The sequence below is a fragment of the Dromiciops gliroides genome, chromosome 2 (assembly GCF_019393635.1).
Source record: "Dromiciops gliroides isolate mDroGli1 chromosome 2, mDroGli1.pri, whole genome shotgun sequence".
In the NCBI taxonomy this organism is placed as follows: domain Eukaryota; kingdom Metazoa; phylum Chordata; class Mammalia; order Microbiotheria; family Microbiotheriidae; genus Dromiciops; species Dromiciops gliroides.
This window is the reverse complement of record NC_057862.1, coordinates 238526040-238539218: the sequence shown is the minus strand read 5'-3', so window position 1 is coordinate 238539218 and position 13179 is coordinate 238526040.

Sequence of the window (13179 nt, the reverse complement as noted above, 5' to 3'; positions counted from 1 at the left end):
CTTGTCTTCTAACTGGAGTTATCTTAAGGGCCTGAAACAATCTACTGCTTAGGGCACCTAAAACTAGTTGGTACCTGTGGACAGGCCTATTCGAACTTTATCATTTCCTTCCACTTGAGGGTTGGGATCTGCTGGTCACGAGGTATTTTCCTTTCTTTTTTTAAGATAGTATTTTATTTTTTCAATTACATGTAAAGACAATTTTGAACATTCAGTTTAAAATTTTTTTGAATTCCAAATTTTCTCTCTCCCTCTCTCCTTTTCCCCCCTCCCTAAAATGGTAAGCAATTTGATATAGGTTCTATAATGTGCAATCACATAAACGTGTTTCCATATTAGTCATGTCGGGTCACTTGGTATTTTTTCCTGGTAGCCCTGCACTATTAGCCTAGTGCCCAGTACATAGGGATAGGTACTAGACCTGTGATTTTATTGATATAGGGAACTCTTGGGTAAGAAAACTTCTACCAATGCATGTTAATACCTCCTCTGCAAGTTTTGTCGTTGGGTTTTTTTTTGGGGGGGGCAGGGCAATGAGGGTCAAGTGACTTGCCCAGGGTCACACAGCCAGTAAGTATCAAGTGTCTGAGGCCAGATTTGAACTCAGGTCCTCCTGAATCTAAGGTCAGTGCTTTATCCACTGTGCCACCGAGCTGCCCCCTCTGCAACTTTTAATGTTAGAAAGTTGCCTAGAGCATTGAGAAGTCAAGCCACTTGCCCAGAATCTCAGGAACAGTATGTATCAAAGGCTGAATTTGAACCAGATCTTCCTGGCTTCAAGGTGGGGCTCTCCATTCCTATTTGTGGGTTGATTTGGAAGTGGAAGTTTGAAGGGAGAGAAGGTGAAGCAATGGATATCCATGAAAATTCTTATCAAATCTGCCTTGTGAAATTTGTCCCTACCCTGCTTGAGCTGTAGCAATGGGCAGGTGTGGTGTACTAAGGGCATACTCGGGAATCTGAACTAGACATTAAAAGATCTGGGCTCTAATCTTAACTCTACCTCTAATTGGTTGTGTGACCTTGGACAAGTCACTTTTTCTCTGTGGGCCTCAGATTCCTTATCTGGAGACTGAGGGGTTGAGCTAAAAGATCTCCAAAGGCCCTTTAATTTCTCAAATTCAATTCAAGTCAATTTGGCTGATATTTACCAAGTATCTACTATGTGTAAGACACTGGGGATACAAAGACGACAAATGAAAACAATCTCTGTACTCAAGGAGCTTATACTTACTGGGATAAAATAATATTTAAACAATTAAATATTATACAAATATAAAAATGTATAAGAGGGAAATAAATATTAAGTACCTCCAATGTATCAGGCACTGTGTTTAGTGTTTTACAAATATCTTTTTTGGTCCTCACAACAACCCTGGGACCTCAGTGCTATTATTAACCCCATTTTACATTTGAAGAGACCAAGAAGGACAGAGTAAATAACTTCCCCAGGGTCACACAGCTGGTAAGTATTTGAAGGTCAAATTTGAATTCAGGTCTTCCTGACTCTGAGCCCTTGGGTCCTATCCACTTAACTACCTAGCTCTACCTACCCCCATTTGGGGTTTTCTTGGCAAAGATACTGGAGTGGTTTGCTATTTCCTTCTCCAGTTCACTTTACAGATGAGGAAATGAGGCAAAAAGGGTTAAGTGACTTGCCCAGGGTCATATAGCTAGCAAGTGGCTTACTAAATGCTAAGTGATTGATTGGCTTTTAATATTGTATATTCTAGCTATCTCTCATGTTGTCTTACTCCTTTACTAGGCCAGAAAACCACAGTTTGTCTAATCTGTGTGTCTTCTCAGCACAGCACTCTGCCCAACAGGGCTTAATAAATATTTACTATTTTTGTATTTGCTAAAACAGCTCTGAAAGTGGGCAGTCACCTGGGAGTTAAGCTTGTGGCCAATCTGACATCTAGTGGTGAGATCTTGGAAGATACATCCAAAGTCAACTATTTTGGAGACTGCTCTGGGAGTACAAATTAGATTTAATGAATTAATGGGAGGAAGACCAACTATAGCTTTTAATCTTCCTTGCCTCTTCCACAGCTCCCTCACTCTCCCTCCCTGCTTTATTTCATTCTCTCCAAACAGTTGCTGCTGAGAGTCAGAAAGGCACAAGAAGAATATTATGTGACCCAGGACACTTTATATTAGGTTTTAAAAGGTACCTAACATTTTGTGGTGGCAAAGAATTGGAAATTGAGGGGGATGCCCATCAATTGGGAAATAGCTGAACAAGTTGTGGTATATGATTGTGATGGAATACTCATAACAAATGATTAACAGGTAGATTTTGGAAAAAACCTGGAAAGACATGAACCGATGCTGAGTGAAGTGAGCAGTACCAGGAGAACATTACATACACAGTAATACTTACATTGTATGATGATCAACTGTGATTGACAGCTCTTCTCAGCAATGCAAGGATCCAAGACAATTTCAAAAGACTCATGATGGAAAATGCTTTCCACATCCAAAGGAAGAACCAATGGAGTCTGAATACAGATTGAAACATACTATTTTCACTTTTTTGTGTTTTTTTCCCTTTTGTTCTGTTTATTCTTTCACAACATGACTAATATGTAAATGTATTTTGCATGATTATACATGTATAACCATTTATCAAATTGCTTGCCACCTTGGGGAGGGGGAAGAGGGGAGAGGAAGGAGGGAGGGAGGAAAATTTGAAACTCAAAATCATAAAAAAGAATGTTGAAAATTGTCTTTATAAATATAATACCATTAAATAAAAAATGTTATTTTAAGGTAGCTAAGAGAAAAACCACAGTCAATCCCACAAGAAACATTCAGTTTATGACTGAATGTAACCAAAGGCTCTAAAGAAGGAGTACTATTTCAGGATCAGGAAAAAAAAAAAAAGGAAATGGATTGGGTAGGAATCAAATAATCACCAAACATTTATTAATCTGCAGTTACTACAGCCAGGCATTGTGTTAGGCCCTGGGGGATACAAATACAAAAGTGAGTTTGTCCCTGACTTCAAGAAGCTTATCTAATCTGGGGATAAAATATAGGGAACAGCGGCCAGAGAAGGGTTAGTTGAGGGTGTTACTGGGATTGTGAGTAGAACCAAAAGGCAGTAAGTAGATTGTCACATTTTAGAATCACTGATAGAGTTTAAACAATTATTGTTCCCGGGGGCAGCTAGTTGGCCCAGTGGATAAAACACCAGCCTTGGATTCAGGAGGACCTGAGTTCAAATCTGGCCTCAGACACTTAACACTTATTAGCTGTGTGACCCTGGGCAAGTCACTTAACCCCAATTGCCTCACCAAAAACAACAACAACAACAACAACAACAACAACAAAAACCAATTATTGTTCCCAGAGAAAGAACAAGAGATGGGAAGAGGGTGGGATGATACACAGTCAGGGTGGCAGAATAAATGACAAGATGTTCTCTCTGGGCAGGCCCTGGTGTCCTGATAGATTGTTAGATGGGATGTGAGGCATGGTCTGGAGTTGGTAAAGAGTCAAGGTGAATTTTCTCTTGCTCACCAGAGTAGAAGTAAACCAGAAAAACCAGAGGTACCTCTAAGTCTTTCCTGTATCATCATAGACCTGGTGCCCTTTACTTAGCCTTTTGCCTATGGTGCTTTTCAAACTCAGTCATGAGATTCATGGAGACCAGAGTAGGTGATAGCTAGAGTGGAGCATTTTAGGGGATGCTGACAGTACTTGGGACTCTTCCAGCAGGTAGAAATAACTGAGTTTAGCATTTAGTAAACAAGAATAGTTAGTTAAAACAATAAGCTATTGGACTCTTGCAGTGCAGAGATTTTGTCTCACCCTGCCTTGTTGCCTCTCCCTGAAATACCCTCCCCAGGAGAGGTTTTTGTTGTCCCAGATTCTGTTTCCCCTTTACCATGGAATGATGTTTTAGGATTTCTCTCCCAATGGAAATTTTTGTCCTGAGATTTGAATGTTCTCCCTAACCCCATCCCTACAATTGAAATTGTCTTCAAAGGTTAATTTGGGGGGTAGCTAGGTGGTGCAGTGGATAAAGCACCAGCCCTGGATTCAGGAGGACCTGAGATCAAATCCAGTCTCAGACACTTGACACTTCTAGCTATGTGACCCTGGACAAGTCACTTAACCTTCATTTCCCTGCCAAAAAAAAAAAAAAAAGGTAAATTTGAGGGTGCCTTTGGTGCTACTTGCCCTGGTGGTATATTGTGGTGTTTGCACACACAAGAACTGGTGATTATAGTTCTGATCAGAGTTATAGATGAACAAATAGCTGTTTGGTATTGATAGTGAATTGAGGGTGATGGGAAGAGATAAAACTGACTTCTGTTTTCTGAGCCCTCCCTCTGCATTCTCTTTCTTTTGAACTTTACAGTGACCAGAACACTGAACTTGAAGTTGGGAAGATCGATTGGAATCCAATTCTGCCTCAGACTCCAACTGTGTGGTGATAGGCAAGCCACTTAAATTTTTTCAGGCTCAATTTCCTCATCTATAAAATATGAGAGTTGAGTTTCATGACCCCAAAGTCCCTTCCAACTTTAAATCTATGGTCCTTTGCTGCAATCTTAGGTTTGCTTAGAATTTGGGCTGGGGATCCAGGCACACCCTGAGGGAACACTCCTAGTGACCCTTCCTCCGAAAGCTCTTCTGGTGGTCAGTTGCTAGAACCCTTCCCATCCCTGAGGGGAAGAGATGGGGCCAATGGGAATGCTTCTCACAGATAGATCTGAACATCAGGCCTACTCTCTAGGCATACTTACAGCCATAGCATCCATGAACAGTACTGATGGGCAAACAAGCAAATAGATGCTCCCATCTGTGCCATAAAGCTTTTTATTTATTTTTTAGGGCACCATGATGTTACCAGATTCAATATTTGAGAGACTATGATTGTTTTTTTGAATGTCCCACAGGGGCCCTGACTACCCAACTATTCTATCCATATAATGTAAGCTGGAGGCAGCTAGGTGGCCCAGTGGATAGAGCACTGGCCCTGGATCCAGGAGGACCTGAGTTCAAATCAGGCCTCAGACACTTGACACTTACTAGCTGTGTGACCCTGGGCAAGTCACTTAACCCTCATTGCCGTCCCTCCCCCCCAAAACACCACACACTAATGTCAGCCTCTTTGGTTAACCAAAAATCATTATTGGTCTCAGAAAGGTTAAGGGGAAGAGAAAAGCATTTATATAGCACCTACTATGTGCCAGGCACTGTGTATTAAGCACTTGACAAATATTATCTCATTTGATCCTCACAACAATCCTGAGGAGTAGGTACTATGATTATCCCCATTTTGAGGAAACTGAGGCAAACAGAAGTTAAGTAACTTGTCCAGCATTACACAGCTAGTATCTGAAGCTGCATTTGAACCTAGATCTTCCTGATTCTTCCCTGGCGTTCTATCCACTGCACTACCTAGCTGCCTGCATGAGATAAAGGAAAATGACACAAACACATTCTAAAGTCTGGGGATAAATCCGATGAGGGAGCTCTTGTAAGAGTTTCCCAAGGAACTGAACGGTTCTGGAAATCTGAAAAAAAAGCTTGTCTTTTCCAAACACATCCAACAAGAGCTGCCAAGTCAGTTCAGGCATAGAGAATGAAAATGTTCTCTGCAGAGTAGTAAGAAAGGTGATAGTTTCTTTAAGTGATGGATGGGATCCAGGTCATTGCTTGGCCTGATTACTTGCTAGAATGATTTCACTGAGTTTTATGGAGAACATTTCATTTGTTGGCCCTGTGAAGCATATGGGGAGCAGGCTAATGGTACTAATGCTTGGCCTCAATGGGCAGTGTTGTAGAAACTGACCATCTGAAGAACCCCTATCCTTTCTCTGACATTTATTGGAGAGGCCTATAATTGCTATTCACTCCTGAAAATAAAAACACAGACTCTGCGGAACCAGGCAGAAGCTGGATCAGACATACCAGAGAAGACAGGGTATAAAATAAGTGTGAATTTTGCCCTGGAATAGATTGTCAGAAAAAGGTCCCCTTTCCACTCTACAGTTCCACAACTTTCCCAGCTTGAATGACCTTCACATTCTCTTCATATCCCTTTCCCGTATGACCGTACCTTGGACTTCATTAATTGTTCTGAGTTGTGTCACCTCCAATATTTCAAACTATAACTTCCTTATCTTTGCCTCTCCCTTTTCAGCACATTTCCTGAACCTGCTTTCTACCCTCATCATGACCTCTGGTTACTCAGCCCCTCCCCATGTCTTAGCCCTCTCTTCTGGAGACAGACAGGTAGAAAGCAATTCATGTGGGGGAAAAAAGAACTAGGGAACCTTGAATGGACTGACAGTTCATTATGAGTCAGTATTGTGATCTGGCAGCCAACAACTGATGATGCAATCTTTTAAAAAATTTTTGGTCCAGACTGGTAATTTCATCTGTGTATTGAATTTTTCACATGGAAATTCCCTCTGTCCATGCAGATAAGCAATTATATTGTCTTAAAGAGTTACCTAGAGAGGTTACGTGACTTGCCTAAGATTGAAGTTAATGTGCATCAGAGATAAGACTTGATTTCAACCATACTCGTCCATACCTCTTTAGCTTATATTAGTTGATAGAAGCATGGTGTTCAGAGCAGAAGAAGTGATATTCCACCTGTATGGGGCCCTGATCAGACAACACCTAGAGGATTATGTCCAGTTTGGGGTGCCACATTTAAAAAAAAAGAAAAGAAAAGTAATTGACAAGCTAGAGTGTGCCAGAGTAAAGTAACCAGATTGGTGTGAAGCCAAAAGGAAAGATCTTTTTGAACAGGGATCAAGGATTAGTTAACTCTTAAGTCCTGGGTTCATAGGAGATAATTAGATTTTAGATAATTAGATCACTGTGAAGAGAGATCTTGGGATCTCGTCCTCTGGAAAGTTATGGAATGGCCATGGTCATCCTGAGATACTGGTGTCCCAGAAGTCCTAATGCAGCTTTCACCTATTAAAGCTGTACAGTATATATAGGCTCAGAAGAAGAAAACAAAAAGGAGAGGAGAAAAGAAAGATGCCCACAAAGAGAAGTGGGAGTATTACCTATCACTAGCTCCATTAGGGATCTGACTTTAATAAGACATGGAATCCTAATATAAAGTATTCCATGGGCTATTCTACTTATTGAATGTTGTCATTCAATTCAACAAATCTCTATTAATGTGCAAGGCACTGTGCTAGGCACTGGAGATGAAGAGAATTTAAAAGAAAAAATTAGTCCCTTATGGGGCAGCTAGGTGGCACAGTGGATAAAGCACCTGCCCTGGATTCAGGAGGACCTGAATTTGAATCTGACCTCAGACATTTGACACTTACTAGCTGTGTGACCCTGGGCAAGTCACTTAACCCTCATTGCCCCACCAAAAAAAAAAAATTTAAATAGTCCCTTATGCTGTACTAGGAGAAACTTTTTTTTCCATTTTAAATGTTATCTTATTTTTTCCAATTATAGGTAAAGATACTTTGTAACATTTATTTTTTTCTAAGATTTTGAATTTCAAATTTTTCTCCTTCCCTCCCCTCCCTCCTCCCTAAGACAATAAATAATTGGATATAGGTTATATATGTGCAATCATATAAAACAAAGGAAACACATTATTTTTAAAAATATTTCTTTCGGGGCAGCTAGGTGGTGCAGTGGATAAAGCACCGGCCCAGGATTCAGGAGTACCTGAGTTCAAATCTGGCCTCAGACACTTGACACTTACTAGCTGTGTGACCCTGGGCAAGTCACTTAACCCCCATTGCCCCGCAAAAAAAAATAAATAAATAAATATATTTATTTATTTCTATTTATTGGTTTGTGTGTGTGTTTTCTTTCCCACCATGGCTAATATGGAAATGTGTTTTGTACGCCTTCACATGTATAATCCTTATCATATTGCTTACCTTCTCAAGGAACAGGAAAGGTGCAAGAGGGAGAAAGATATTATTTGTAACTTGAAATTTTTTTTAAAAAGAATGTTAGGTTAAAGCGCTGGCCCTGGATTCAGGAGTACCTGAGTTCAAATCCAGCCTCAGACACTTGACACCTACTAGCTGTGTGACCCTGGGCAAGTCACTTAACCCCCATTGCCCCGCAAAAAAAAAAAAAAAAGAATGTTAAAAAAGTTAATGTGTAATCAGAAAACATTAATGAAATAAATAAAAGTATATTAAAATACAAAGAATATCCTTGGCATATATATATGTAAAGTACATATGAGATGCCTTTCAGATGTCAACTGGGAGAAATAGATCAGGGAAGCTATAAGAAAGGTAGGAAATGTATATAGATATCTACTTCTCAACATCCTGGAGTTTCCTCTTCTCTTAGCTCTGGAAGAGACTTCCAGTCCATGATTCCAGGCCAATCATTCCGTAGGACCATAAGCATAGAGACTTCTGAGCTCTTAGTTGGCCAGGACAGGCCAAAGCCTGCTCTCATTCTTCCCCACCCATTTCCCCCACCCCCAACTTCCCACCTCTTTTCTGGCTAGTGTTGCACCAACTCCAGCCAGAGCTGGGCAGCCAGAACCAATGGGCAACTAGGGCAGAACTAAGGAGGTTTCTTGGGGATCTGTAGCAGGGCAAGACCAGATATTCCAGTGGAGACCAGCCTGGAGTGACCCTGGATCACACCAGTGAGACCAGCTGGTGGCATTTCCCAACTCTGACATGTTCTGTCTGTTGTTTTGGTTTGGTTTGGTTTTTTCTGAATACTTGTTGGTCTGATTTCAGTGAATTCCAAACCCACAATCCTTTCCCTTATTCTTTTCCCCGGTGTATTAGCTGGAAGGAGATGTGATGAGAGTGACTGATTTAAGCCAAGCAGTTTTTAAAGATTGTTTTACTCTTTGAAAGCTTCCTTTACAGCTACTTTCATTATGCTACCATTCTTTTATTATAGCTTAAGACCACTAAAAAAAATTTAAAAGCCTTATGAATGGGTTAGTCAGTCAAAAGAGGGAGGTTTCCCAGAAATTCAGGGCAGGGGCTCAAAACAAAGATGAAAGATTTTTCCTATTTTTGTAATTTTGTGCCATATTTCCACATGTAACCCTAGAACTACATAGAACCAGAAGCCTGCAGCCCTGCCCCACGAGCCCTAGAGAACTTGAGTATAGTAGGAAAAAAAAATAGCTATAACATTTGTATAGCATTTACTGTATACCAGGCATTGTTTTAAGCACTTTACAATTTTTATCTTATTTGATCCTCACAACAACCCTGGGAGGTAGGTCCTCTTATTATCTCCATTTTACAGATGAGGAAACTGAGATAAACAAAGGTTAAGTCTATGGTCACACAGCTAGCAAGTGTCTTAGGCTGGATTTGAACTCAGGTCTAGATGCTGGACAACTGAGAGCCCATTGGTGAGCAGGGAGGTCACTGGGGCCTTTGGCAAAGCCAGCCTGTATATAGTAAATATCCTCTGATGGAGCCACTGGGTTAGTGTTATAAGAACAGTGCCACCTAATGGCCAAATGCATATATGATTCTCCCTGGCTGGTTAATTAATTGCAATTGATTAATTGACAACCTGTTTCTCTGTATGTTGTAGAAGGGGTTAGAGAATGGACTGGTAATGAGCCAGGTGTGGATGCTGATAGCTCCGACAGCACCCTGAAATATCTATCCCATACCCCCTGTCAAATATACAAAGTAAGTACAATGGAATTTGGGGGTAGGGTTGGGGGAAAACATTAACAATCAGAGCATTTGAGTTGAGTCTTGAAAAGAAGCTAGAGGAAAGTATTCCAGATAAGGGGAATGACTTGTGTAAAGAGAAGGCAGGAGACAGAATGTCGTGTGGAGGGAGGAACAGAAAAAAGGCCTCTTTGGCTAGAATATAGACTATGATGAGGAGTAATGCGAAATCAATCTGGGAAGATAGGTTGGAGCCCTACAACAATGAGGCAGTTGAAGAAGAAAGGGTGATGCTATTCTCTTTTAACCTGGATGCCTAGAAGTTTGTGGTGCTCCCAGTAGAAATAGGGAAATTAGGAAGAGGGAGGATTTTTTTTCTTTTGGTGGGGCAATGAGGGTTAAGTGACTTGCCCAGGGTCACACAGCTAGTAAGTATCAAGTGTCTGAGGCCGGATTTGAACTCAGGTCATCCTGAATCCAGGGCCAGTGCTTTATCCACTGTGCTACCTAGCTGCTCCCAGAGGAAGGAATTTTTAAGGGGAAAGATTTGTTGTTCACTCATTTCTGACTCTTCATGATCCTATGGACCATAGCACACCAAGCCCTTCTATCCTCTACTATCTCTTGAAGTCTGTCCAAACTCATTTTCATTGTTTCCATGATACTATCTATCCATCTCATCTTCTGGTGTCCCCTTTTCCTTTTGCCTTCAGTCTTTTCCAACATCAGGATCTTTTCTGATGAGCCCAGTCTTCTCATTATGTGGCCAAAGTATTTATGTTTCAGCTTCAGTATTTGACCTTCCAATGAATAGCCTGAATTAATTTCTTTAAATATTGACTGATTTGACCTTCTTGCAGTCCAGGAGATTCTCAAAAGTCTTCTCCAGCACCATAACTCAAAAGTAATGATTCTGCGGCACTGGGCTTTCCTTGTATTTCAATTCTCATAGTCATATATTACCATTGGAAAAACCATGGCTTTCACTATAAGGACCTTTGTTGACAAGGTGATATCTCTGCTTTTTAGTATACTGTCCAGATTTGTCATAGCTTTCTTTCCAAGAAACAAGCATCTTTTAATTTCATGGCTGCAGTCACTGTCTGCGGTGATCTTTGAGCCCAAGAATACAAAATCTAACGCTGCTTCCAATTTTTCTCCCTCTATTTGCCAGGAAGTGATGGGATCAATTGCCAAAATCTTAGTGGTTTCTATCTATCTATCTATCTATCTATCTATCTATCTATCTATCTATCTATCTATCTCTCTCTCTCTCTCTCTCTCTCTCTCTCTCTCTCTCTCTCTCTCTCTCTATCTATCTATCTATCTATCTATCTATCTATCTATCTATCTATTCATCCATCTATCTCTCTATCTCCCTCTCTCTGTCTCTCTGTCTATTTATTTATGTGGGGCAATGAGGGTTAAATGACTTTGCCCAGGGTCACACAGCTAGTAAGTGTCAAGTGTCTGAGGCCAGATTTTAACTCGGGTCCTCCTGACTCCAGGGCGGGTGCTTTATCCAGTGTGCCACCTCACTGCCCAGTGGTTTCTTTTTAAATGTTAAGCTTCAAGTCAACTTTTACATTCTCCTCCTTTCCCCTCAAGAGGTTTCCTAATTCTTCACTTTCTGCCCTCAGAGTGGTATCATCTGCATATCTGAGATTGCTGATATTTCTTCTGGCAACCTTAATTCTGGCGTTCGATTCATCGAGCCCGGCATTTCACATGATGTACTCTGTTTATAAGTTAAATAAATAAGGTAGCAATATACAGCCTTATCAAGCTCCTTTTCCAATCTTAAACCAGTTGTTCTGTGTTTGGTTCTGTTTCTTCTTGGCCCACATACAGGTTCCTTGTGTGGAAATTTATTTTGATTTGGGGACCCTACCTTTGGGCTGAGATTAAAAAGCCTTAGGCCCTCAGGGTCTTTTCTGTGTGGGAGGTGCTGGTGCCCCTCCCCCTCTGCTTCAGCTGAGCCAAAAAAGCCCATAGGCTGTACAAGACACCAAGTCAGACAGCTGGGGGAGGGGGCCCCAGCTCCCTCCACCTTGAGAGAATATACCCCAGAGATCCTGGGCTCGTCCAGGCTGGGCTCTGCCGAGGTCCCAGGCGCGCAGCAGGGGCACGGACCCCTGGAGCCCTGGGTGTGGTATGCATGTGATGCTCGAGTGTCCCCCCCAGCCCCAGCTGCAGCCCTGGCTGGCGGATTAGTTTGGTGGGTGTGGGGGCGCAAAAAGCCCCGGGATTTGAGTGAAGAGAAATAAGATATATATATATATAGAGAGAGAGAGAGAGACAGACAGACAGACACAGACACAGACAGACAGACAGACAGACCAACCTAGGAGTTAGACAGCAGGAGGGGCTGGCAGACAAGAACAAAAAGGGAGAGGCTAACAAGATTAGGGGGGCGGCAAAGATTGGAGAAGACAGACAGGGAGGCTGCTACAAGGACGTTAGAGAAAGTGAGAAAAGGCTTTCCAGTTAGAAGAAGGTCCGTTGGTATAGAGGAGGAGGCCAGCGGACAAGATTAAGAGAGGCTGACAAGATTAGAAGAACGGAGGAGAGAGGCAGCAAAGGTGGCAGAGGGCAGACTGACGGAGCAGACAGATAGACAGACAGACAGAACAGGAGGCAGCAGAAAGCACAGAAGCAGTCAGCACAGGGTACAGGTTGGAGAAAGCGAAGATTAAGAGAACAGAAGGACACTGGAGCACTAGGAGAACGTAAGGAGAGGTCAGTGAGAGAGAAACACAGGGATTCAGCAGTGGCAGTAAGGAGAGGAAAGTTAGATGCAGGGGAAGGCTAAAGGACTAGGAGCAAGGGAGAGGTCAGAAGGTTAAGAGGTTGGAGAGGAATGGACAGAAAGGGGCTACAAGGAAGGAACAGAGACTAGAGATGCTGGAAGGAGGCCAGAAGATTAAGAGGAATGTTAGAAGAAAGTAACTGAACAGCGAAAGTGGAACATACCCTAAGACAAGAGGTGGCAAAGGCCCTTATTGTATTAAAAAGGTTCCAGGCCCAGCAGGTGGAAAGAGACGCCAAGGAACACAGTCAGATTGTACATGTTATTTCCCTGTATTCATAATTTTAAATTGTATCTCATAAATAAACTCTGCTTTGATTATTTAGTTAAGAGGCTTCTTAATCTGTTATTTATCAATTTGGGAGCAGTGTGGGGAACTTTATAAACGGCCCACATTAAATTAATAGCAGTCATATAGCCAGTTAGTCAAAAGTCCCAGATTAGTCCCCCAGTCAGATTAGTCCCCCCAAATTAGGCCAGTCAGTCAAAATATTCTTACACTTGGAAACAAGTAAGATGACCTGGTACTCCCATCTCTTTGAGGACCTGCAACAAGTTGTTGTGATCCACACAGCCAAAGGCTTTAAAGTAGTCAATGAAGCAGAAATAGATGTTTTTCTGGAACTACCTTGCGTTTTCTGTATTCCAGTGAACACTGGCAATCTGGTCTCTAGTTCTGCCTCTTCAAAAATCAGCCTGCTTTTGCTCCATTCACATATTCCTGAAGACTACCTTGCAGAA